At 42.4% G+C, this 25,774-nt stretch overlaps 1 protein-coding gene across 1 annotated transcript in view; it reads right to left on the bottom strand.

Annotated features, from left to right (window-relative positions):
* LOC139069600 (spectrin alpha chain, non-erythrocytic 1-like) overlaps positions 1-22,319 on the bottom strand; it is a 78,472-nt gene extending 56,153 nt beyond the window's left edge. Inside the window, exon 1 of the mRNA XM_070550154.1 lies at positions 21,650-22,319. The gene's annotated coding sequence lies outside the window, so the exon portion shown is untranslated. The remainder of the gene's footprint in view (positions 1-21,649) is intronic.
* Between the last annotated feature and the right edge of the window lie 3,455 nt (positions 22,320-25,774).

Below are 25,774 nucleotides of genomic sequence, written 5' to 3'. Positions count from 1 at the left end.
CAGACATTATTTGGTTGCAAGTAGTAATTGTTAGTTCCATTTGAGCCCTATTCCTTTTCAAAATTGCAAAGCATTCAAACTAAATAGGTAATCTTGATATCAAGTTATATTTCTTAGCTTTGTGCTTGCTACCAAATAAATCCACATCAGAGCAGTTTTATTTTTATTGCAAAATGCAAACGCACATTTAAATATATAACTGTTTTGGAGTTTTTTAATTTTATAGTTAGAAAAACAATCAGTTGTTAGCTGGTAAACTAAATTTCTTTTCTCTATATTTCAGGAATCTACATAATTTGACAGACTGGCCCAGGCAAATTCATCCTTCTCAACCGAACATGCTGCTTAGTTAAAGACAGCAAATGAAAAGTAATTGAATAAAATAAATGCTATTATATAAATATACTGGTTGACTTGTTTTTCACAACTAGTACTGGTCTGTTTACATTTTTACTGCATTTTCAGGGAAACATAAAGGATTACACATGATTATTCAATGATTCGATCGATTACTGGGGCAAATGATCGATTACTAAAATAATCGATAGCTGATAATGCTACAGAAGGTTGGGATGTTATGATAAAGTTATGATATACAGGGTTTTACGTCCCTTGGCTTCGCTAGGAGCACGGTGGATATTAAGGGAGTAAAGAAATTATGTACAGGAATGAAACAAACTAATTTAAAACTCTTAGAAGGAAGTTTATTACATAAACAGAGCTCTGGGCTGAAAAAGGAAACAGAAACGTCACCCAAATACTGGGAATAAATAAACGAAAGGGATCTCTATTTCTCTAACTAATGAAATAAATTCTAACTAACTGAAAGCGCAGCGCAAAAGGGCTGGAAATAAAGCTAAACGAATGAACACAAAAGTTGCACCAAAAGGGTGAGCAAAGTCTCTCATTAAATGAGGACACACGATCTACTATTATTAATATAACCAAAAATACCACTCAGGTTGCAAAACGAAATACCACTCAGGTAACACACGAGACTTTAACGTCTTGAACAAGGAGAGAGAGAGAGGAGAGTCAACACCTCCGCGCCAACGCCCATCTGATACAGTATCTCTCCCTGAATAACAGCACAAGCTCCCTTTAACAGGGAGGCTCACTTAATCCAACAGCCTGCAGCTGTGCAGGCAGAGTACTGAGGCCCTCTGGTGGCCAGAAAATGACAGTGTCTGTCACACAGGGTCCAAGTGGCACATTATACATTGGTGTGGGAACGTAAAGATGCTATATGAAGCATATTTTCATAAACTCACTGTATCAAAAGTAGAAATAAGTTATATCATAATTTCTATTCAATTCCAGAGGCCTATCTTAGCCTAAAAAGTAGGCCTGTGACGATAACAAATTTAGCTGGATGATAAACAAATTACTGGCAATAAACGATAATGTTGTCGAAATTATCGAGACCAAAATAACCACTTATGTAATGTTGATAAATCATAATAATATAAGTACACCCTTTAAAATGCAACAATGAAACCTTTATTTAATACTGGAATGTCCAGAACCAGAATTTCTAAATAAATAAATAAAACTAACAAAAAATAAATAAAATAATATAAAAAAGGACTCTTACTCTCTGTTAGAAAATATTGCACCAAAAACTATAAAATAGACCCTGTTTCTCCATAACAATAAATACAATGGCCTGTCTAGTGTCAACAACCAAAACTGCACTTCAATAATTATAATAAATAATAATACAGTTGTGCATTCTAAACCTCAATATATTGAGGCTGGAAAAATTATTGACTCCCATTTTCATCTATTGACGTTATATTGATTTATTGATTATGGACACAGCCCTACAACAAAGCCTACAAAGTGGGCAGCAATTACCCTGTAAATGTCATGCTTACCACACACACACACACACACACACACACACACGCACACACACACACACACACACACACACACACACACACACACACACACACACACACACACACACACACACACATACACACACACACACACACACACACACACACAAAATTTATTTGCTTCTGACAATACATGCTTTTTTTGCTGTGTGGTTTTTTTCATTTATACTTTTCTGCTTTTGCAACACGACAATTTCCTCATTGAGGAGCAAATAAAGGTTTTCTAGTTTAATGTAATCTCATCTAAAAGAAAAGAGGGGCATTTATTGGATTTTGCACAGCTATAAGCAGGCCTAGCTAGACCAGTCAGTTTTCCCACATTAGCTAACGTTACCTACCATTCAAATCCAAATACCCCTGATTGCAGTAGATCGGGGCAGGGCGCAATGTGGGCGGAGTCAAACGTTTGACTCCGTGCAGGCACCATGTTAAAAAAACCATTTAGAGGCCCGCCGCCAGTTTAGATAGGTCTCCTTCGCCCTCAGTGCATTCGTTTCTACAGAGTAACGTGCTTACACAACTAAAAAACACATTTTATCAATGTTTTTCACAAAATCAGATATGGTATGGCATCATAATTAAAATATAAATATAATTAAACTAAATAAATTAAAATGTAAAATTCTATCAGTTGCTCATTCTGCATTGACTTTGGAGAGTGAGGAGACCCATCCGTTATGGCGGCGATGCTCTCCAGCACCCAATCGTCTATGAATTCATGTCTATGATGTCAGCATAACAATGATAATCAAGTAACCTGTTTGGTAGATTTCAATTAAATATATAGAAAGCCCAGATAATCAAGTTAAATGAAATGGGTGCCATTTTTGGATTCAGATATGTTCTGATAATCTTATTATTCTTCATTCTACTCTTTTGTATGGTATTTATAGTATGTCTTTTAACTATTTTGGTACCATTATTTATTATTGCACCTGGCAGCAAGACAAGTTCCTTGTGCTGTAAAGTCAAGTCAAGTCAAAGTCATTTATTGTCATTTCTACCACATGTGCAAGACATACAGAGAAGCGAAATTGAGTTTCAGTACACACAATTCAGAGATCAGACATACATGGGCAAGACACATGACAAGAATTGGTGACTGCGGTCATTCGCAACAGGAGTCGTGCTACCTTAATAGATGAAAGGGAATTACATGAGGGTAAGTTGGGGGAGGGAAAAAAGGCATACCAGAGTTACTCCCGACAGGGAGTAGCTGTACTATGCAAAAAAAAAAAAAACACCTCAACATATAAGCACGAACTTCAACATTCACAACATGAGACTCTGTTGGGGGTGGGGGGCTGGGATCCTGTTTATCCAGGGCCGGCTGTATCCACAGGAGGGAGAGAGATCTAGAGCGCATTTCCTGCAGGTTGATGGCCTCGCTATGAAGTCCACAATCTGAAGGCGGGGGGGGGGGGGGGGGGTTGGGGGGGGGGGGGGGGTAGGACAGGTTTCCACAGCATCTGTCTGCATTCCTTCCTTCGTGGGGGATGTTGTTTGCAGCTTCAAGGCTGCCTTGGCGTCAGATTAGGATAACAAGACTGTGTTTGTGGTCAGGCTGAGATAATTTCCCCCTCTGCCTTCAGTCTGTAACTGGTCATTCCAGTCCTTCAGTGAAGCCAATTTCTTGTTATTAAACATCTCCACACCGTCCGGTGACCCTCTCCGAGATGACATCCATTTTGCGCACTAACACCGGTAACGCAGCTAAGACATTGTCCAGCTTACGATTCACCTCGAGTAACGTCCCAGTCTGTGAGGTCTCCGCCCGGACGGTGCTGTCCATGGGTGCGGGTTGCCCTCCTATCGCTCCCGTCTTCCCAATTTTTTGGAAAACCAGATATCCTCCCACTCCAATCAGAAGAAATTCAGTGATCATCAGGCCAAATATCCACATATCTTCGACGTCCTCAATAGACAGCTGAGAGAGACACACGATCTTCCACTCCTTCCAGGAATCGAGCATATATCCCGCTGCGTGTGTCCCATGAGGGCAAGTGGGAGCCCCCTCCTCCGTTCTTATCGTAGAAAAAATCTTATCAATCGCATTGAATGACCAATTAATTAAATCCATTTCTGAAAAATAGTGATTTCCAGAGGAAATGCAGAGAAGTGCTCTGTAGCAGACAGGACAAAAGAGCCTTGGGAAAAAAAGATAAGGCAGCATTTCAGACAAAGAGCATCATATCATCAGTAAAATATGGTGGTGGCAGTGTGATGGTCTGGGGTTGTTTTGCTGCTTCAGGAACTGGAAGGCTTGCTGTGATAAATGGAACCATGAATTCTAATGTCTACCAAAACATCCTGAAGGAGAATGTCCGGCCATCTGTTCGCCAACTAAAGCCGAAGCGATCTTGGGTGCTGCAGCAGGACAATGACCCAAAACACACCAGCAAATCCACCTCTGAATGGCTGAAGAACAACAAAATGAAGACTTTGGAGTGGCCTAGTCAAAGTCCTGACCTGAATCCTATTGAGATGCTATGGCATGACCTTAAAAAGGCGGTTCATGCTAGAAAACCCTCAAATAAAGCTGAATTACAATAATTCTGCAAAGATGAGTGGGCCGAAATGTCTCCAGAGCGCTGTAAAAGACTCGTAGCAGTTATTGCCAACGCTTGATTGCAGTTATTGCTGCTGAGGGAGGCCCAACCAGTTATTAGGTTTAGGGGGCAACCCACAGCTCCCACTGAACTAAAAACATATTACTTAGTCCACCTGAACAGGAACAGTGAAGTGAAATTGACATTTAATATTGGGCTTCTAACTATATTAAAGCAGAAAAAGGTTCATGCATTTGATGCACTTAAACATTCGTATTTATAACGTGGCAAAAGTCTTCTTTTTAACTGTAAGTCCATTATTTTATCCATGCTGCCATTATTTTATTATTATTTTTTTTATATTCATTTTACAAGTGAGTGTGAAAACAGTATAGATATCATAGACTGTACATACTGGACAAAACGATTCCATAGGCTCCAATAACACGTTTTTTGTCTATAATGGGAGGTGGCCACCACCGCCATTTTGATCGTGTCACAGGTTCCGTCCAGCCCAGACAATTCCATAAAAGGGAAGAGAGGAGGAGCTGAGGGTGGGGCTGTAAGGCTGGGATCGAGTGACGACACCCAGGCGAACTAGCTACGAGCTAACCTGAAGCTAACCCTGGCTAACCCAAAGCTAAAGCGGAGGTGGGAGCCGAGCTAACAGATGTAGCCACCTAGCTTCAACCCAACCGGAGCTAACTGGAACACCTATCGACCTGAACCTCACATGGAGTTTAGGTGGAGGTTTTTTGGCGCCTGTTCATGAAAAGTACCTGGATTAAAAAGTATTAAATCGGTAAGTTTATAATCTATTTCCGTAATGAAAACATTTTGCTTTGAGCAAGTTTTCAGTACCGTGTTTTCCGGGCTATTGCCCCTGAGTCGCACCAGCCATTAAATGTTTAATGAAGAAGATAAAATATATTTAAATCGTATTTTGGGAGGACATTTTATTATTTTTATTACAAAATCTGAGACCAAGCGTTTCACATTGCAAGACAAGCACCGGTAACCATAACAGAATGAACAACCGCGCGCCTCGGGTCGGAGTCGGACCACAGCAGCGCGGTGTAGCCTACATATTTTGTTATATAAGTCGCTCCGGAGTATAAGTAGCAGGACCAGCCAGATTATGTAAAATAGTGCGAGTTATAGTCTGGAAAATACGGCAGTTATTAGTATTCGAGCTAAATTAGCAGCCTAAATACAGTTCATATATTTCCAAAACGTAATACCTGTTTGTATTGAAAATATATGTAACTCTCATATAAGCTCTTTTATTATTCATTGTTATATGCTACTTTTTACATTATGGAATCATGGTATAATATCACAGGCCTCTCTGTGCTTCTCTCCTGCACAAGCTCTAAACAGCTGCAGGAACTCCAAAAGGGAGTGAGACATTGCAGTCTCTCCTTGTACCAACGGATGCCTCTGCTTATCTTAGAATTACATGTCCTTGTGATATGTGAGTTCCTGCCTAACAAAGCAATATATGCATCTACCTTATAAAGCTCTTTTATTATGTATCCACCTGGTAAACTCTTTTGTATTATTCAATACTATTATATATTATCATATGCTATGGAAAGAATCCTGCTCAAATACTCAAGGCCTCTCAGTGTTCTTCTGCACAAAGATTGAAAGCTGTGTATTGAAAATATATTCTCATATGAGCTCTTTTATATTAGTATAAGCTCTTTTATATGAACAAATATGTATCTCTCACTTATGCTCCTTATATATTATCATGAATACATTATTATATGCCTTTTCTTGGAATCTTGTTATAATATCGAAAACCTCTCTGTGCCTTTTCTGCTCAAGCTGAACAGCTGCATGTTTTCCCCTGCACAGAAAAGGGAGTGAAAGTGTTCCTTCCTTCAGTTCCTCAATACAAGAACAACTGTCTTTGTTAGCAAAGGATGTTGCAGGATGTGTCCTGGTCATCTCAAGGTTGCATGTCCTTGGGATGAATTGGTCTTTCATTAACAAGGCTATTAGCTGACGTGCATCTGCAGGTGCAGATGGCAGAATTACGTGTGTGTATGGCAAACTGCGTATGTTACATTCCTGTGCTTTTCAATAAAAATCAGCCGTTTCAGCAGAACGGCGAGAGTGTCTGAAGCAACTGTCAGGAGCAGATCGAGGGATCTGCTGGAAGTTGCAAGCCTCTCCCCCTCATGAGCGGTGAAAACAGTGACTGGACTTCTGATCATTTGACTCCACATTCTGCCAACTCAAAAGGTGTTTAACTCCATCTTCTCCGTACCTGTGCTTGGTCTAACAGAAAAAAGACCAACACATTTGGCGTCACGAACAGGAAGAACCTTATTTCTAAAAACTGCTCATTGGATTTATCCAAAGCCTTTGTGTCCAGAATCATAGTAGCTGTGGTCCTAAAATAATTGTTGGAGAAGAAAGTGGAGACAAGTGCAGAAGTAATAAGAGATTTTTTTTGTAATGGTTTAATGGTAAAATAAGATAAGGATTTTTACAATGGTTTAATGATAAAGATAAGGAAATAGAACAGAAAAAGGGGTTGGAGGCCCAGGGTAATAAGAAGCCCTAAAATCCATTTTCCAGGTCGTGGCTGACCACACTAATTGCTGACGAGTGAATAGAACATATAACGCGGTTATATAACGCTTGGCTAGGATTCCATAGGGGTGGGAACCCTAAAAGTCCACAGGTCGAGGACCTGGTTCGGGTTAAGGCCCTGGGAGGCTAGAGAAGAGCTCCCTAAATTCTATTGGTCGAGGACCTTTGCATGAAATGAGAAAAAATGTTCTAATGTACAAGGTCTGGGACCTTTTATGAGACAAGAAAAGTTGGGTTTGAGGCCCTGGGAGGTAAAAAGAGATCTCCTAAAATTCTAACAAAATTTTGGGACCTTTAAAGGTACCAAGTAACTGATAAATAAAAAAAAATAAATAAAAAAGCACAGCTGTAGAGAAGCTTCACTGTGTGTGTAAGCTGAGTTCAGCCTGTGCGTGTGTGAGGCCCAGCAAGAGGCTGTTTACGGCTCTGGATTGAAAGTGCAGCACTAGGAGAGTGCAGAATGCAGAGCTGAGTTTTGGGAGCTCCGTGTGTGTGGGTGGACAGCGCTGGATGATGTGTGTGTGTGAAGGCCTGATGCGGTACCAGAAAATAAATAAATAAGATAAATAAGAGCTTTAAAAAGTTGCAACTCGTATATGTAAATTACACTGCAGTGCTAAAATTAATGTTTGGAGCTACGCAAAATTCAAATTCTGCAACTCTGTTCTGATCAGTCTTTGAACAGAACACCATAAGTTAATAAATAAAAGGTTTTTAAAGTAACATATGTATATGTATGTGTGTATGTATGTATATGTGTATACATATATATATATATATACATATGTAGTGTACAAGCGTGATAATCATTTGTGTGCGGGGCAGCATGTGAGGGACCCCGATCTGGGGGTTAAGTGGCCGGGAGATGAAAAAGGAAAAAAAAAACAATAAGAAACGCAAGTAAGGTTGTATATGACAGCTTTATTTTAGAAATATATGGATATACATATACATAAAGTCAGATAGCTGCTAAACAGTAAAATCGAAACAGATCTGCAGAAAATAAATATATAAACTGTTTCTCAGAGCGCTCTCAAAAATTGCAATTGGATTTGCTCTAATGTTACATAAGGCCTGCTTAAAAGCATAGTAAGCATTAAATTCTGAAAAAAACCAGTGCAGTGTTACTTAAATTCTGTGCTTAAAATATTATATATAAATATATAAAGAGAATAAATAAGTGACGGACTGACTTACTTTTGTTTAAAAGACTTTGACAAACAGAAAGAATGTCGTCTGTGCCGTTGTGTGAGTGAGTGAATGCGTGTCTTCTTGCATGAGAAGTAAATGCTGCTTTCGCTGGATCTTCTCCTGAATGACTCAGTTTTTAAAAGAGGGAGCAGCTGCTTGAGAAACAGGGTGCGGTCCATGTTTTTGCTCGACGGTTATTTAGTTCAAGAGACTGTAAAAACAATAGAAAAAGAATTTATGGATAGTGTGATGACAAGAAAAATCCTTTAAATACAAAAACTTGTATGGTTGTGGTTATAAAGGAAGCATTTTGTCTGATTATGGGCCGTAAAGTCAGCTGGACTCTCTCTTTCTCTGTTTTTCTGTGTAACATGCAAATTTAAGCAATTTGTGACTTTAGAAAAGATATTTTTTGGTGTCTTGGGCGTACCTTAGGCTTGTGGTTAGGATCTGCAGGAGACCCTTCCTCTCGACAGTCAGGGGTGAGAATGACTGGAGTTTAAGCCTGGGGACCTGACTCCACCCACTTTTACACACAAGAATCCCGTAGTCTAAAAATAGCACAGGGTGCTGCGAAAAGCAGCTCTGAACTTCTCAGGATCATCTTTATGAAAACCATAAAATTAACAAATAATCAGTCAGGAAATAAAATATTTGTTAAATCTTGCTATAAAACAAAATCCAATTATTGTCTTGCCTCAACTTTAAGAACCATTAACGTTAATGGCTGGATTTTGAGACACTGAATAATGAAAAAACAGATAAACTAAGTATTATTTCCTGTAACCTGGCTAGAAACTGTACCAGGCAGTTTTGAGTTAAAACTGGTAGTTATTTTCCCAAAATAAAATAGATAAATAAAAAAAATGAAAGGAGGGATCTTGCATTTGGGATAGATTGTGCCTAATGTTTAAAACCTGTGTAGAACTGATTTGATGATTCAGAACAAATTGTGCATAGGAAGTAGTTCAGATTTACCTTTGAGTCAATAAAGTCGACTAATTATTGGAAACCATCGTTGATTTTGATTTGTAAAAGAGAAAGTTCTGTCATTTCAACCCAATCAACATCGTCTTCGTCTTCCTCCGCTTATCCAGGTCCGGGTCGCGGGGGCAGCATCCCAATTAGGGAGCTCCAGGCTGTCCTCTCCCCGGCCTTGTCCACCAGCTCCTCCGGCAGGACCCCAAGGCGTTCCCGGACCAGATTGGAGATGTAACCTCTCCAACGTGTCCTGGGTCGACCCGGGGGCCTTCTGCCGGCAGGACATGCCCGAAACACCTCCCCGGGGAGGCGTCCAGGAGGCATCCTGACCAGATGCCCAAACCACCTCAACTGGCTCCTTTCGATCCGGAGGAGCAGCGGTTCTACTCCGAGTCCCTCCCGAATGTCCGAGCTCCTCACCCTATCTCTAAGGCTGAGCCCGGCCACCCTACGGAGGAAACTCATTTCGGCCGCTTGTATCCGCGATCTCGTTCTTTCGGTCATTACCCAAAGCTCATGACCATAGGTGAGGATTGGGACGTAGATCGACCGGTAAATCGAGAGCCTGGCTTTCTGGCTCAGCTCCCTCTTCCCCACGACAGATTGGCTCAGCGTCCGCATCACTGCAGACGCCGAACCAATCCGCCTGTCGATCTCCCGATCCCTCCTACCCTCACTCGTGAACAAGACCCCGAGATACTTAAACTCCTCCACTTGAGGTAGGACCTCTCCCCCGACCCGGAGGTGGCAAGCCACCCTTTTCCGGTCGAGAACCATGGTCTCAGATTTGGAGGTGCTGATCCTCATCCCAGCCGCTTCACATTCGGCCGCGAACCTACCCAGCAAGAGCTGAAGGTCAGAGCTGGATGAAGCTAGGAGGACCACATCATCCGCAAAAAGCAGAGACGAGATTCTCCTGCCACCAAACTCGACACACTCCACACCACGGCTGCGTCTAGAAATTCTGTCCATAAAAGTGATGAACAGAACCGGTGACAAAGGGCAGCCCTGGCGGAGTCCAACCCTCACTGGGAACAGGTCCGACTTACTACCGGCTATGCGGACCAAACTCACGCTCCTCTGGTAAAGGGACTGAATGGCCCTTAACAGAAAGCCACCCTCCCCATACTCCTGGAGCGTCCCCCACAGGGTGCCCCTGGGGACACGGTCATAAGCCTTCTCCAAATCCACAAAGCACATGTGGATTGGTTGGGCAAACTCCCATGCCCCCTCCATCACCCTTGCAAGGGTATAGAGCTGGTCCACAGTTCCACGGCCAGGACGAAAACCACATTGCTCCTCCTCTATCTGAGATTCAACTATCGATCGGACCCTCCTCTCCAGTACCTTGGAGTAGACCTTTCCAGGGAGGCTGAGGAGTGTGATCCCCCTATAGTTGGAACACACCCTCAGGTCACCCTTCTTAAAGATGGGGACCACCACCCCGGTCTGCCACTCCCTAGGAACTGCCCCCGATGACCACGCAATGTTGTAGAGACGTGTCAACCATGACAGCCCTACAACATCCATAGCCTTGAGATACCCAGGAAGAACCTCATCCGCCCCCGGGGCTCCGCCGCTGTGTAATTGTTTGACTACCTCAGCAACTTCTGCCCCCGAGATCGGACAGTCCATCCCCAGGCCTCCCAGCTCTGGTTCCTCCTCGGAATGCGCATTGGTGGGATTGAGGAGCTCCTCAAAGTATTCCTTCCACCGTCCGACTATAGCCTCAGTTGACGTCAGCAGCTCCCCATCCCCACTGTAAACAGTGTGAGCGAGTTGCTGCCTTCCTCTCCTGAGGCGCCGGACAGTTTGCCAGAACCTCTTTGGAGCCGATCGATAGTCTTTCTCCATGGCCTCACCAAACTCTTCCCACGCCCGAGATTTTGCCTCGGCAACTGCCACTGCTGCACCCCGCTTGGCTATCCGGTACCTGTCTGCTGCCTCCGGAGACCCACAGACCAGCCACGCCCTGTAGGCCTCCTTCTTCAGCCTGACGGCTCCCCGAACCTCTGGTGTCCACCAGCGGGTACAGGGGTTGCCACCACGACTGGCACCGGCCACCTTACGACCACAGCTAGCAACAGCCGCCTCGACAATCGCAGAGTGGAACAAGGCCCACTCGGACTCAATGTCCCCCACTGCTCTCGGGACGTGGTCAAAGCTCTGCCGGAGGTGGGAGTTGAAGACCGTCTTGACAGGTTCTTCTGCCAGGCGTTCCCAGCAGACCCTCACTATGTGTTTGGGTCTGCCAGGTCTACACGGCATGTTCCCTTGCCATCTGATCCAACTCACCACCAGGTGGTGATCAGTTGACAGCTCCGCCCCTCTCTTCACTCGGGTGTCCAAAACATACGGCCGCAGGTCAGATGATACGACTACAAAATCTATCATCGACCTGTGACCTAGGCTGCCCTGGTACCAAGTGTACCGGTGGGCATCCTTATGTTCGAACATGGTGTTCGTTATGGCCAAACTGCGGCTTGCACAGAAGTCCAATAACAAAACACCGCTCGAGTTCAGATTAGGTTGGCCGTTCCTCCCAATCACACCCCTCCAGGTCAAGCTGTCATTGCCCACGTGAGCATTGAAGTCCCCCAGCAGGACAATGGAGTCCCCTGATGGAGCACTATCTAGCACTCGTCCCAGGGACTCCAGAAAGGGTGGGTACTCTGAACTGATATTTGGCCCATAAGCACAAACAACAGTCAGGACCCGTTCCCCGACCCGAAGGCGCAAGGAAGCTACCCTCTTGTCCCCCGGGGTAAACCCCAACACACAGGCAGAGAGTCTCGGGGCTAACAAAAAGCCAACCCCAGCCCTCCGCCTCTCACCCGGAGCAACTCCAGCAAAGTAGAGTGTCCAACCCCTCTCCAGGTCTCGGGTTCCAGAGCCAATGCAATGTGTCGAGGTGAGTCCGACTATATCTAGCCGGTACCGCTCAACCTCTGCCACAAGCTCCGGCTCCTTCCCCGCCAGCGAGGTGACGTTCCATGTCCCAAAAACTAGTTTTCTTGTCCGGGGATTGGACCGCCAAGGCTCCCGCCTTGGTCTGCCACCCGATTTGCATTGCACCGGACCCTTCATGTTCCTCCTGCGGGTGGTGGGTCCACAGTTGGACGAGCCCATGTATCCGGTTCGGGCTGGGCCCGGCCGGGCCCCATGGGCGAAAGCCCGGCCACCAGGCGCTCGCTCACGGGCCCCAACCCCAGGCCTGGCTCCAGGGTGGGACCCCGGTAACCCTCCGGGCCGGGTACTCCGACTCTTCGTTTTAACCGCCATGAAAGATCCTTCGAACCGTTCTTTGTCTCACCCTTCACCTAAGACCAATTTGTCATGGGAGACCCTACCAGGGGCACTAAGTGCCCCAGACAACATAGCTCCTAGGATCATTAGGGCACTCAAACTCCTCCACCACGATAAGGTGACGGTTCAAGGAGGAGCCCAATCAACATATTTAAGGAAAACGTTTGCTGTGCATTGTGGCGGGCATGAACTTTACTGGGTGGGCCTGTCACAACCAGCTGCAAAGAATGTTTGGGTCTGACTTCTATACAAAGAGAACCTGGAAGCCCTCACCAAAAGCTGTGACTTATAACATCAAGACGGGGAGCACTACAAGATGGACAAAGAGGCAGAAACTTATTTGCCCTGCTGCTGATGAAACAAAGTACAAAAGGGGAGGAGCATGTATGCTAACATGTGAACTTTAATCAATGACGGTGGTCATCCTGGACTTACAAAGAGAAGCTCAAAAGAGACTGTTTCCTATGGTTACACCCAGTCAAAGAGTGCTTGCTGCAGTCAGGTAATGAACAAGGCTTTTTGGCAACAACCAGTTGAATTGATGAAATGTCAGAACTGTGGAAAATTTACTAAACTACTGTAGAACATAGTTAACTGAGAAAGTTAGCCTAAAGAAAAAAAAGATAATAATAATAACAATAAATAAATAAATAATAGGATTAGTAACCTGGATTTCAGCCCAACTCACCATTGGACGTCAATATAATCTTTATTGTCTTAGGATACTCAGCTGCAGCGGACATGCAGTAAAGCCTCATTTTCTTTTCAAAAAGGAATTCATCAGCGTCATCACTTATCTTCATTAGTTAAGGAAACGGTGTCTATTTATAAGTCTAGGAGAATGCTTTAGGCTTCAACAGTTTTCTCCTTCGAGCAAACATGCGCAAATTTTTGAACAGTTCCATCCCATTCCATTCATTCCATAAAAATAACAATTAAATGAATAATTTGGCATTCAGCTGACTAAATGATTCATGGAACATCTCATCCGAGACAATAGTGCGGTAGAAAATAATGTTACAAGATATTGAATAAATGGTACCCCTCATTCGATAAAAATTATGTTCACATTTTTCATCTTGTGAAATCTTTAACATAACATTTTTAATTGGCCTTTTTGACGACAATTGGCTAAAAAGTCTTTAAGATTATCATCACAGGACGGCATGATAAATAAGTAAATGACATAAATAAAAAAATAGATAAAAATAAGAGAGAAAAAGCAAAATTAATTAAATGAAACGTAATAGTAATAAAACGTTAAACTGATCTAAATCTGTCGTAGAGTCAAGTGCCACTGGAAAAAGGAAGAGGGTAAGGGAGTATTTCTTAGCACAAATCACGTTATTGATTTAGCAATGCAGCTTAATTTCAGACGCTTTAAGGATGATACTAATTTGTGTTATAGATGGAGGAGTAGCACAGAAACACACTTCTAAATGAGGAGATAAGGAAAAACTGCTGATTACCAATACTATACACAAACAAACCTGTAACTGCAGTCTCGTTATTTATGAATTAACCTTAAGTAGTGAATTAATTCTTAGGATTTCTTGTGCTAGTGAGGTTCTTAAAAAAAAAGAAAGAAGGTAAGAAAGACAGGTAGTTTAGGTAAGGGACAACCTGAAACTATTTGGTTGAATTGATAGTAAAGTGGTTGTCCTAATTTCTAATTGGAGAGATCACACCGCAACATGAGTTTAGAACGGCAGTTATGGGAAGTGTTGTTGGATTAATTTGATCACACGCTTTGGGTCTTATTTTTTCTTTCCACTGATTTAGCGTTAGGTTAAGTGTTTTCACACTTTCGCTTCAGTCTGACATTTGCTTGGTGTGTGAGGGCACAGAGACGTGTATGGACCGTGTGTTTGACTGTGTTTGTCTTGTTTGTTTGTTTATTTATCTATATGGGCGTGGCCGAGCCTTGAGAAACATCAACAAAGCCATTGGACTATTCTGAGTAAATTAACCAATTCAAATTCAGGATCCTGAAACAATTTGGCTATAACCTCTAATTGATGAAGGACATCTTAAGAATTCATTGTACAAGGCATCATCTCCAGTGTTGCTGGAACTGTTATAAAACCCATGCATGGTTGGGTATTCTAGTTAAATCATTTATACCCATTGAATTATTGTCATTTACTTTATGTTTTAATTTCTTTGTAATTTTTTCTCTGTGACATAGGTGGAGATGCTGGTGGCAGAATGGACCCCACTCATTTCTTTCTCCCACACACATTCTTACTCTCTCCCTCTCTCTCTGTGTATGTGCATGTGTATGTGTTTGTGTGTCCGTGTGTGTCCATGTCGTGATGTCACTGTACCTTTAATTGCGCTTGCTGTTCGTAACTGTATGTGTCTGATGTTGAAGGTATCAGAGGCTAGGGTCAGTAAGAGTTAGGACATTTTTATGCATAACCATTAATCCCTAGGCGATCGGTTCGGGGAACTTCTGGTCCGGCCGGAGTGTGAATCTTCCTACCAACTATCTGCCAAGATCAATTGGACTGCACAAGCCGAGAAAGCCTTCATTGGACCAAAACCACACACACGAAGATACTTCGCCTTCGGTGCCAGGCGTCTGGGTCCTGCTGAAGGTCACCAAAAGAAAGTGGACGGAACCAAGGTGGACCGGGCCATACAGGGTCACGGAGAGGACGTCACACGCTGTCTGGCTGGACGGTAAAGGAGACTCCTGGTACCATTGGACCCAGTGTGCTGCAGCGGAAGAGCCACACCGCACCCTGACCGAGGTCCAAGAGAACCTGTCACAAGGAGAGGAGCCTAACCTGGAAGAGAAGCAGCTGACATCTGCCTGACCTGAAAAAGGACCAAAGGACCAGGAAGAGAAGTAGCTGACTGCAGTAGCGTGCCAAGCTACCAATTCTGCGGGACGAGGTAGCATGCCAAGCTGCCACCACATCCTGCGGGACGAGAATCGTGACATCATCACCCCCTGCAGCTGCCTGGAGCCAGTGAAAGGACCTCAACAGGGGGAAGAAGTAACCACCCTTTGAACATTTTACTAGGGTTCTATTTAACACCCTCATTTATTTTACGAGGGTTATATTTTACACCCTCTACTCATTTTATATTATTACTCATTTACCTGTTTAGTATTAGATATATGTTTGCGCTCATTGCATTTCTAAAAACTTAATGTACATATTGATCACTCACTTGTCCTGACCGGAAGAAGATTCAGAGGGTAACATAATCCAGCGACAATTCTTTCCTTTAGCTTTGGATCCAAGTAAACTGAATTGGCTGGAAAAGATTTTGTTATAATCCCTTCACCTGTTTATTTCCATGAGTTTTTGATTATGTTGTTTTTATTTTTTGATCATTGTTGAGCTAGGCATGCCCACTCTGTGCCAAAAGGCGTTCGTCCCAAAATGGGAGGACATGGGGGAATTTTCCCTATTGACGTACGACAATTAGGGTTTTTCGCCCTCATACGGGTGAGCATGCGATCCATTCATGTTGTAACATGTTCAGTTAAAAATATGATCATGTTTTTTGTATTAGTTTACTGCTGGAAATATGAGAAGCTGTAATCTTATTGATTGTTTGTATTTGTATTTTAAAACTTTGCTTATTGGATTCTTTTTGATGAAATTTGGTGTTGTTGTTTTGATTTCTTATATCTTTGTTGAACTCTTAAAAGAGTTCAAAAGGGGGATTGAAAATATATGTAACTCTCATATAAGCTCTTTTATTATTCATTGTTATATGCTACTTTTTACATTATGGAATCATGGTATAATATCACAGGCCTCTCTGTGCTTCTCTCCTGCACAAGCTCTAAACAGCTGCAGGAACTCCTAAAGGGAGTGAGACATTGCAGTCTCTCCTTGTACCGACGGATGCCTCTGCTTATCTTAGAATTACATGTCCTTGTGATATGTGAGTTCCTGCCTAACAAAGCAATATATGCATCTACCTTATAAAGCTCTTTTATTATGTATCCACCTGGTAAACTCTTTTGTATTATTCAATACTATTATATATTATCATATGCTATGGAAAGAATCCTGCTCAAATACTCAAGGCCTCTCAGTGTTCTTCTGCACAAAGATTGATAGCTGTGTATTGAAAATATATTCTCATATGAGCTCTTTTATATTAGTATAAGCTCTTTTATATGAACAAATATGTATCTCTCACTTATGCTCCTTATATATTATCATGAATACATTATTATATGCCTTTTCTTGGAATCTTGTTATAATATCGAAAACCTCTCTGTGCCTTTTCTGCTCAAGCTGAACAGCTGCATGTTTTCCCCTGCACAGAAAAGGGAGTGAAAGTGTTCCTTCCTTCAGTTCCTCAATACAAGAACAACTGTCTTTGTTAGCAAAGGATGTTGCAGGATGTGTCCTGGTCATCTCAAGGTTGCATGTCCTTGGGATGAATTGGTCTTTCATTAACAAGGCTATTAGCTGACGTGCATCTGCAGGTGCAGATGGCAGAATTACGTGTGTGTATGGCAAACTGCGTATGTTACATTCCTGTGCTTTTCAATAAAAATCAGCCGTTTCAGCAGAACGGCGAGAGTGTCTGAAGCAACTGTCAGGAGCAGATCGAGGGATCTGCTGGAAGTTGCAAGCCTCTCCCCCTCATGAGCGGTGAAAACAGTGACTGGACTTCTGATCATTTGACTCCACATTCTGCCAACTCAAAAGGTGTTTAACTCCATCTTCTCCGTACCTGTGCTTGGTCTAACAGAAGAAAGACCAACAGTATCTTGTACAGCCAACTAGCCTTTATTCTGGACTCAGTACAATTCACCAAAAGTAAAGAGACATTATACAGATGAAGTAAGCACAAGATAACTTACTGGAAGACACGGAATTATCATGAGAACCAGAACAAGGGAGCCTGATAACAGTCATGTGAAAATAACAGTTAAAAAGTATGTATGTGTAATAGAAAAAAAAATATTAGAATTAGTGTAACTCACTGTGTTCCAAACAATAAATCAGCCATAGCTGATTAGTAAATATGACATGAGGTCTGGGAGTTTTTATGTTTCATTCTTTTATTACATTTTTTTCTTAGATCTGTTAAAAGGTCACCATGGCAGCCTGTGTGTCTCCAACATCAGCTACACAACGCAGCGTGTAAGTTCCTGTCTTGACCACTTCATGTATGGTTTTGTACTTTAAACAATTATGACAAACCTGTTATTTTTTCTCCATAGCCATTTGGATCATTGGAGACAGCTACGTGAGGCGTGGTGCCCAGAGAGCTGCAGAGACCGTCGGAGACAACCTTGGCCTCCCTGACGTCTGTGTCTCCTGGTTTGGTTGGGGCGGACCATCGACATACATACATGTGCTGACACTTTGCGCCCTGTTTTATAAAATGTAGTGTTAAAAATAAATGTTTTTGCTCAATTACTGGAATTTCTTTGGTTAAGACAAAAAAGTGAGGAATAATCATTTACAAGTTATTTGTACAACAGGCCCATTTTAAATCCCAACAGTTTCTTAGCAGCCAATAGAAATGTGTTCTTTACTAACTTTACTTGGTTTAAAAATCTTACTAAAATAAACAGAGTGCCGTATTGCAAAACCCAATCATACTTGTTATGTAAACATTAGCTTTGTAGATATTTCTTACAGATCTATATTTGTGTGCAACAAAAACCAAACTTAAATAATTTGTCATTCTTTACTGAAAAACAATAAAATACAGTTATACAGAAAGTGTGGGAAAATGATAATGTGAAAGTATTGCTCTTTAAATGAAGAAAAGAAAAACTCTAAAAATGTTCTGTACAGCAACATGACAGAAGAATGGTGGTCTGTCTGTCAGAATGTGCTGAACAGATTTGCTCTATCAAGAGGAGCCTTAATGTGTACGAGGTTCCCCTTGAGTAATATTGGTTTGGGTTATGTATTGCCACATCAGCATGTAAATGCGGAACCAATCTGGAATAAAGACTGCTGATAGAGGATAAACAAGTAAATAAGAGGAAAAATTAATACAACTAGGAAACCAAAATAAAAAACAGCAACCAGCAGCTGCGCCTGTGAAGAAACATTTCTAAGAGTCATCAAGAAAACGTGGGATGAGCAACTATAAACATGTAAAGCATGAACCACAAACATGAACAACAAACATCGACAAGCATGTGTTCGTGCGTGTGCTGGGATGTGAAGTGTTAGACTGGATCAGGTGCACTCTGGAACCGCCACAAGCACCAGAAAACCTTGCTACAGAGAACTCAGCTATGCCACATCCAGAACCGGGCTGACACAGGTCATGGGCCATATGGCATAGGAATCACACAGCATTTCCACCTGAAACAGAATCATTAAAATTAGAATCAAATAAAACAGTTGTTCAGTATGACATCAAAAGGATTTTTAAAGAAGGCAATTGGACTTCTTTGGTTTCATGAATATAGGAGGGTTGATCTTAAGCCTGATTCATGCTTCTCCTGCGTCAGTGCGGAGACACGCAACTCCAATATCCGTCCTTGCGTAGGGCCCCAGCAGGCACGCAAGTACGCACGGAGTCGAGCCCACTTTTTTAAACATCTGTTTAACGAGACGGACAGCGCGAGCTTGTGATTGGTCAGGATGTCGTTGTCGTCTACAGCGCCGCCATTGCGCACTCAAAAACAAAGAGCCGAGGATAACTAGCAACAGACACGGAGAAACTTGAAGAACACCTCACAAAAAACCTCTAAAAACATGAACGTTTTTATTCCCCATGACTGGAGGAGTGAAACGATCCACAGCAAGCGTTTTATTTGTAGACGGAAATGACAGGAATCGTGGGTTTAGAGGTGGCGAGCCCGTGAAGAGGTGTAGGAGAAACACAAACACACTACTTTTTCTTCTGTGTTTTTTTTAGCAGTAGTGTCATCAGCTTCTGGGTTTAAATACTGCCACACCACCCTTCCTTAAAACGAGGAACAGTTTTGAGCTGTGTGTGGCTAAAATAACCAGACATTCTGCATTTTTCCAATAGGACTACAAAAAATCTTAGCGAGAAGAAAAAATGGCGGATTGGCTCTGTGTTTAGCCGAGGGCCATTACCATATTTGGTAGTTATCCTGACGAAATAAATTACTGATGTAATAGATAACGTGAAAAACTGAACGGGTGGACAAATATGCCCAAAACTTAATTATTAAATATCTAAATAGCAACTCCAGTGAATAATATAAGCCTTTTTGCTCACTTAGACACTTAAAATGTGAAACACACTGTGTTAATGGATAAAAAAGTGGGTTTTTCATGTTATGTCTCCTTTAAAAGGATGTCCAATAAAAGGAAGGCTCTTCATATGTTATGTTCTGTCTGCAAATATCAGAAAAATGTTCATGGTCACAACTTCTGACAAGCACAGAACAAAATGTACAGACAGACTAAAAGATATGACGAGGACAGCTTTTCTCTAATCTCCATAAAAATTGATTAATTTTGTGAGCTTCTTGCGGACAGTTTTGCCTTCTTTTATCTGGTCCGTCTCCTGCCGTGCTATATGATTTAATCTAATTTTGCAGTACCACGCAGAAGCCATCTTTACAAGCACATGGACATGATTACTTTCTTCTGAAGAATTTTGGTGACATTTTTCAAAGAAGAAATTCTTGCCTTCAGTCTCCTTGTCTTCCAGGATTGCAATCTAAGCTTTTTCTGAACTACGCATACCTTTTCATTTGCCGACAGAACTCTCCTTTTAAGCGTTTTGGGAGACTCTGTGATCTGATAGCAATGGTCACTCAGGATGCTATTTGGCTGTAATTGCACAGCGTTAAACTGACCAGAGTCTGAGTCATTCTGGTGTTGAACACTGTGACCAGAATGAGCAGTATAACACTCAACTGCTTGCAGAGGAATGGCATCATGTGTTACATTTTGAGTAACAAAGACCTCGAGGTGACTCCACCCATCAATATATTGCTCAGATCAACACCAACTTTTATGGCACTGTGTACACCTGCATCTACATCTGCAACCTTCTCAAAACTTACCTTGTCATTCCTACTTACCTGTTCTTCCCTTCTTGGAACAGGTTTTTTGACCTTAAAGGACGAGAAGATTGTAGGTACGGCTGTGTCCTTCAGGCAAACTCTCCCCTAAAATAAAAAAACATAATTACTTAATTAAAAAAAAGAGATTCACATATACACACATCAGACAAGGTCAGCTTCTGAAGAACACACTGGTACACCAGAGCACTGTGTGTGTGTGAGTGAATGTGCTTGCATGTGTGTGTGTGTGTGTGTGTGTGTGTGTGTGTGTGTGTGTGTAAAAGGCATGTGTAGTGTTTGTTATTTATAAAGCATATGTTGTTGGATTTGATCCAGAATCGAGACTTTGAAAATATATAGTTTAATTACAGTTTGATTTATTTGACATCTGTATAATGTTTATTATTTTGTTTTTTCCCCCTAAATGCCTAACGTTTTAGTTTAACATGAATATTTGTCATTCATCCCAATACATAAAGTTACACATTAAAGACTGTCCAAAAATTACATTGTTTCTCTGAGTAATTAACCATAGAATTAGATGGAAATTAATAACATGATTGTTTCCCATCTAAATAGCCCTAGTCACAGACAATTCAAGGGTGGGGAAGATTTTCTTCTAGTTACACAGCAATGTAACGTCGGTATATTATACAGCTAATGCTTCAGTTTTTTAAATCTCAACCAAAATATGAAGTAATGTGTTTGTACCCTGGAGTCCGTGGTGAAGTGATGACTCAAAGTGTTCACTGCACAAGCGGGAGAATGAAGTGGGAGCCCAGCACTCTCTTCTTTGGTTGCTCACCCAAAGGTCAAGCCTCTCTGGATCACCTAGAGGAAAAATTCATACAAAGAACTAATTAAGTATATGGCTTTAAAATACTTACCGGAAATTACTGACTTGTGCGTACTGCAATATAAGCCTCACCCCCCCCAAAAAAGAGCGAGTTTATCTGATGGCATACAGACTTCTAACATCAAGCACTATCTACCAACTCACCGAGCTGCAGTATTTCTGCAGTCAGGTCAGGCTTGGGGAGAAAATATGACACGTCTTTCAGGATGGACTTCATCTTTGGTAGCTGGCGAAGCTGGAAAAAGCAGGATCTAACCACCTGGCTAATGTGGGAGTCCATCCGCATTTCTGGGTCCAAAACCACCCCCAGGTTAGTGATGGTTGGCTTCACTAAGCTGCAAAAACAGGGTTGCAGGACAGGACTAACTGCAGTGGGAGAGGGAGGAACAAATATTCCAGTTATAAATATTAAATATTTTAACAAATAAATATCAGAAACTGATGATGACTTTAAGATTAGAGGAATGTTCTAGAACGGGTCTGGAACCAACGATGGCCCTTTGGATCAAATTTGGATAAAAAAATAGCTCATGATTTTATTTATGGATGGAATAAAACTACAGGTTTTAAGCATCTTCTCAGTATCTTCATGTTGCACGACTTTCCACAGCAGGACACAAAAACTGCCAGAATTATGATTAGATAGATTTACGTTTTAATCTCAGAGTCCCAACTTTTCCCAGAATCCTCACATTATTTTATGAATTCAGAGAAAATATACATTTTTCAGAGGTCTCGCTCCCCTGCTGTGGATATTTTTCAAAATTCAACCATTTTTTCTATTAAAAAGTTTTAGTAAGAGTTTGGCCTCTAAACAAGTTTTACTTTGCAGACTGCTTGTCTACACCTTCATCAGATCTGCTCATAATAAAACATTTGGGTTATATTTAATGTCTAGAGAAGATGCTCTTCCTGGGCATTAAGTTATCAAAAACAGATATAAGGTTTTTTTTACCATAATTTTAACTGCTATCAGCTGATAAAAATAATAAAAACAGCCTGATCATTAAAGGGGTGTAAGTGACTCCACGCGGATCACACAAACCATCATGCTGTCTATATGACTCCGAGTGAAGGCAACATCACGCCGTTCCCTTCCCAACACTTTGAAGAGGCTGTCTAGATTGTGACAAAGCCTTTGAAGGGATTAAGGAACGTTAACCCTCAACAAATCTATAGCATCCCTGTGGAAACACCTTGTGTTTACATGCTCTCAGCCTCCAGTCTGGATGATTTAACCTCTGTAGAGAAATAGAGTGATGTAACGATCTAGAGTTGTATTTTAATATACTGTAAGTAGATCTAGTTTTTATAATCAGAAGAATAGGTTGTTTTTATCATCAGGGAGTTCATTTAACACTCTGTATTGACCTTGAGACAAGAAAAGAGAGAGTTGGGATCGTTTAAGAATTTTATTATAAATCAAGCTTGTGTTTACATGCTCTGAGCCTCCAGTCTGATGATTTAACCTCCTTAATGTGAGGATTCACTCACTGCCACAGAACACCTGCAGTCTCAACCAGGAAAACAGCTGCTGGAATGGGATTAGAGGCTGGGATTAGGGAACGTCAGACAAAAATGGATGATGAACCTATAAACAGACCTCTCAAAGGACGATCATAGCAACACCTAAAGAAGCAGCTGGACCAGAAGCAGACCAGAACTCCTGAAACTGCCCCTCTCCTGATCTATATGGTGGATACCTACATGGAGGACCAGTGTCTGATGTTAGGAACGACATTCGGGCATCAATGGCTGCATGGTGGCACAGTTGTTAGCACTGTTGCCTCGCAGCATGAAAGTTGCAGGTTTGCTCGGCTGCGGCCTTTCTGCGTGGAGTTGCGTGTTCTCCCCATGCATGCGTGGGTTTCCTCCGGGTACTCCGGTTTCCCCCACGGTCAGATCTGTCTCAGAGTCCGAGAGCTACACGAGCGGTCAGCTCGCGCAGAAGCTAGCTGGTCAGGCTGCCCGGCCTGACCGCTGCGCAGTACCGGATGGAACAATGGAACACAGAAGTGTCCCTCCAAGCGGTCATATTTCAACCCATTTTTATGTTTATGTTTATGTATTTAGCAGACGCTTTTGTCCAAAGCGACTTACAAGTGATAATCGGCATTTTGCCCTTGAGGCTAACAACAACAACAACAAATTGACATCAGTCATGGAGAGGAGGGAACAAGGAGTGGACAGTAGAGAGGGGGGACGGGTGCAGACAAGGTGCTAGTTAAGAAGATGCTCTCTGAAGAGCAGGGTCTTCAGGAGTTTCTTGAAAATAGAAAAGGAAGCCGCAGTTCTGGTAGTGTTAGGAAGGTCATTCTACATTTGTGGAACGATGCATGAGAAAAGTCTGGATTGTCCTGAGCGTGGTGTAGGCACTGCTAGCCGACAATCCTGTGATGACCGGAGCGGCCGGGCCGAGACGTAAGCCTTTGCAAGAGGATTCAGGTAGATGGGAGCCGTACACTCTCGGACTTTGTATGCTAGTGTTAGCAATTTGAATTTGATGCGTGCTGCTAGCGGTAGCCAGTGGAGCTCAATGAACAGAGGGGTGACGTGTGCTCTTTTAGGCTGATTGAAGACCAGACGCGCCGCTGCGTTCTGGACCATTTGAAGAGGTTTCACAGTACAGCCTGGAAGACCAGTTAGAAGAGCATTGCAGTAGTCGAGGCGGGAGATGACAGTAGATTGCACCAGGAGCTGGGTGGCATGTTGTGTTAGGTATGGTCTTATCTTAAATGCACTGGGTTTTAACCTTTTACCCATCGAAATATGCACTCTTAATTATTTTACCGTATTTTACATTTAAATTACATGGTTAAATAAACTGTATGTACAGTCTATGGGTTAAACAGTACATGCTACATGTTAAACTGATAGTTAGCTAGCTACTTCCGTAAACTCAGCTAGTTTAAAGGCCGCAGTGACATAAAACACAAATAAGGATTTTAACTTACCGAAAAAAATGAAGTGGAGACTCCTTGGACGCTCTATTAGTGCAATTAATACCACAGCAAGTCATTTTGTCCAACAATTGCACCAATAATATCCAAAACAGAATTCACAAGCACAGAGACTCAAAATACCGAAACAGTTTCCAGGAGGGACCGAGGCTGTACTGGGGCCTTTCCACAGAGCTAGCTCTGTGGTCATGTGGGTCTGAGGCGGCGGTCACGTGGGTCGGATGCTCATTAATTATACAGAATTTTAGGCTTTCAATACACTTAAACAGAAGAGTGAGAAAAAAATTCACCCCCCTCAGAGTTGTCATGAGTATAAACTAGATAATTTAGACAAAAAACATGTTCTGGTACCAGGCTGTAAACATGTTTATTTCTGCTGTGAAATTGGCATTTTTAACATGGGAGTCAATGAGGATTTGCTCGCTTCTGGCACCAGCCCCCAGCGGATGAGGGTGGAACTGCAATTTTTCTTGCTTCCAGGATGGGACCATTTTTGGAGCCGCATTGTGGGGGCTTGATATATATAGACACATGTACCATTTTTTGTGCACTCAGCTATGCCAGCAACATTAAGGGGGACAGAGACTGAATTGTGCTTTTATTAAAACATGCCAGGGTAGGAGGTTGATTGTGAGGAGCAGAGGAACAGGAGCTGAGCACGCGCTGACGGCCGATCACCGGACACAGCAGCGTTTGAAGGTGATGGCAGCTCGTTAGCAAACATCCACAAACAATTTAGATTGATTTATGCCTAATTTCACTACTGACAACGAAAAAATAATCTGGTAAGTATAACTCACTCAATCTGGAGCTAAGTGAAGGAAATTTAGAAAGTTTGTTAAATTATATTGATGAAGTTTTTGAAGTTTTCGTCATGGGTCTGAAGAAATCAGCAGCTGAGGCTGAAACACCTGCTGGGACCAAGAGGAGCCGTCCTCAGGACTCGCCTGAGGCCTCATCTCCCCGGAAGGACGTATTGGAATTATTAGATTCTATTGATAAACGGCTTCTGGGATTTGAGGGGCGACTTCATCTGCTCGAGGTTCTTCACCAGGAGTTTCAGAACCTCCGAACATCTTTGGAGTTCAGTCAGGAACAGGTTGAGCGGCTCGCTGCTGAGAACGCGTCTCTGCGGGAGTCCGTTTCTTCCCTGGAAGAGGGAATGACGCGGATCACCCAGGACAACAAAACTCTGAAGGAGACGGTTTTGGACCTTCAGGCCAGCAGCATGAGGGATAATCTGGTGTTCGCAGGCCTGCCGGAGCAGGCGGGAGGGGCGGAGAACTGCGAGCAAACAATCAAGAACTTTCTCCAGACCCAAATGAAGATACCCGAAGAAACGGTAAAAAACATCACCTTTCACCGGGTACATCGCCTTGGAGCTAAAAGAGGAGACGGCAGAAGACCTTGTCCCATCGTGGCTA

Source organism: Nothobranchius furzeri, chromosome 4 (genome assembly GCF_043380555.1).
Source record: "Nothobranchius furzeri strain GRZ-AD chromosome 4, NfurGRZ-RIMD1, whole genome shotgun sequence".
NCBI classification, from domain to species: Eukaryota; Metazoa; Chordata; class Actinopteri; order Cyprinodontiformes; family Nothobranchiidae; genus Nothobranchius; species Nothobranchius furzeri.
Note: the sequence above shows the minus strand (reverse complement) of the source record. Positions and strands in the feature narration are given on the sequence as shown.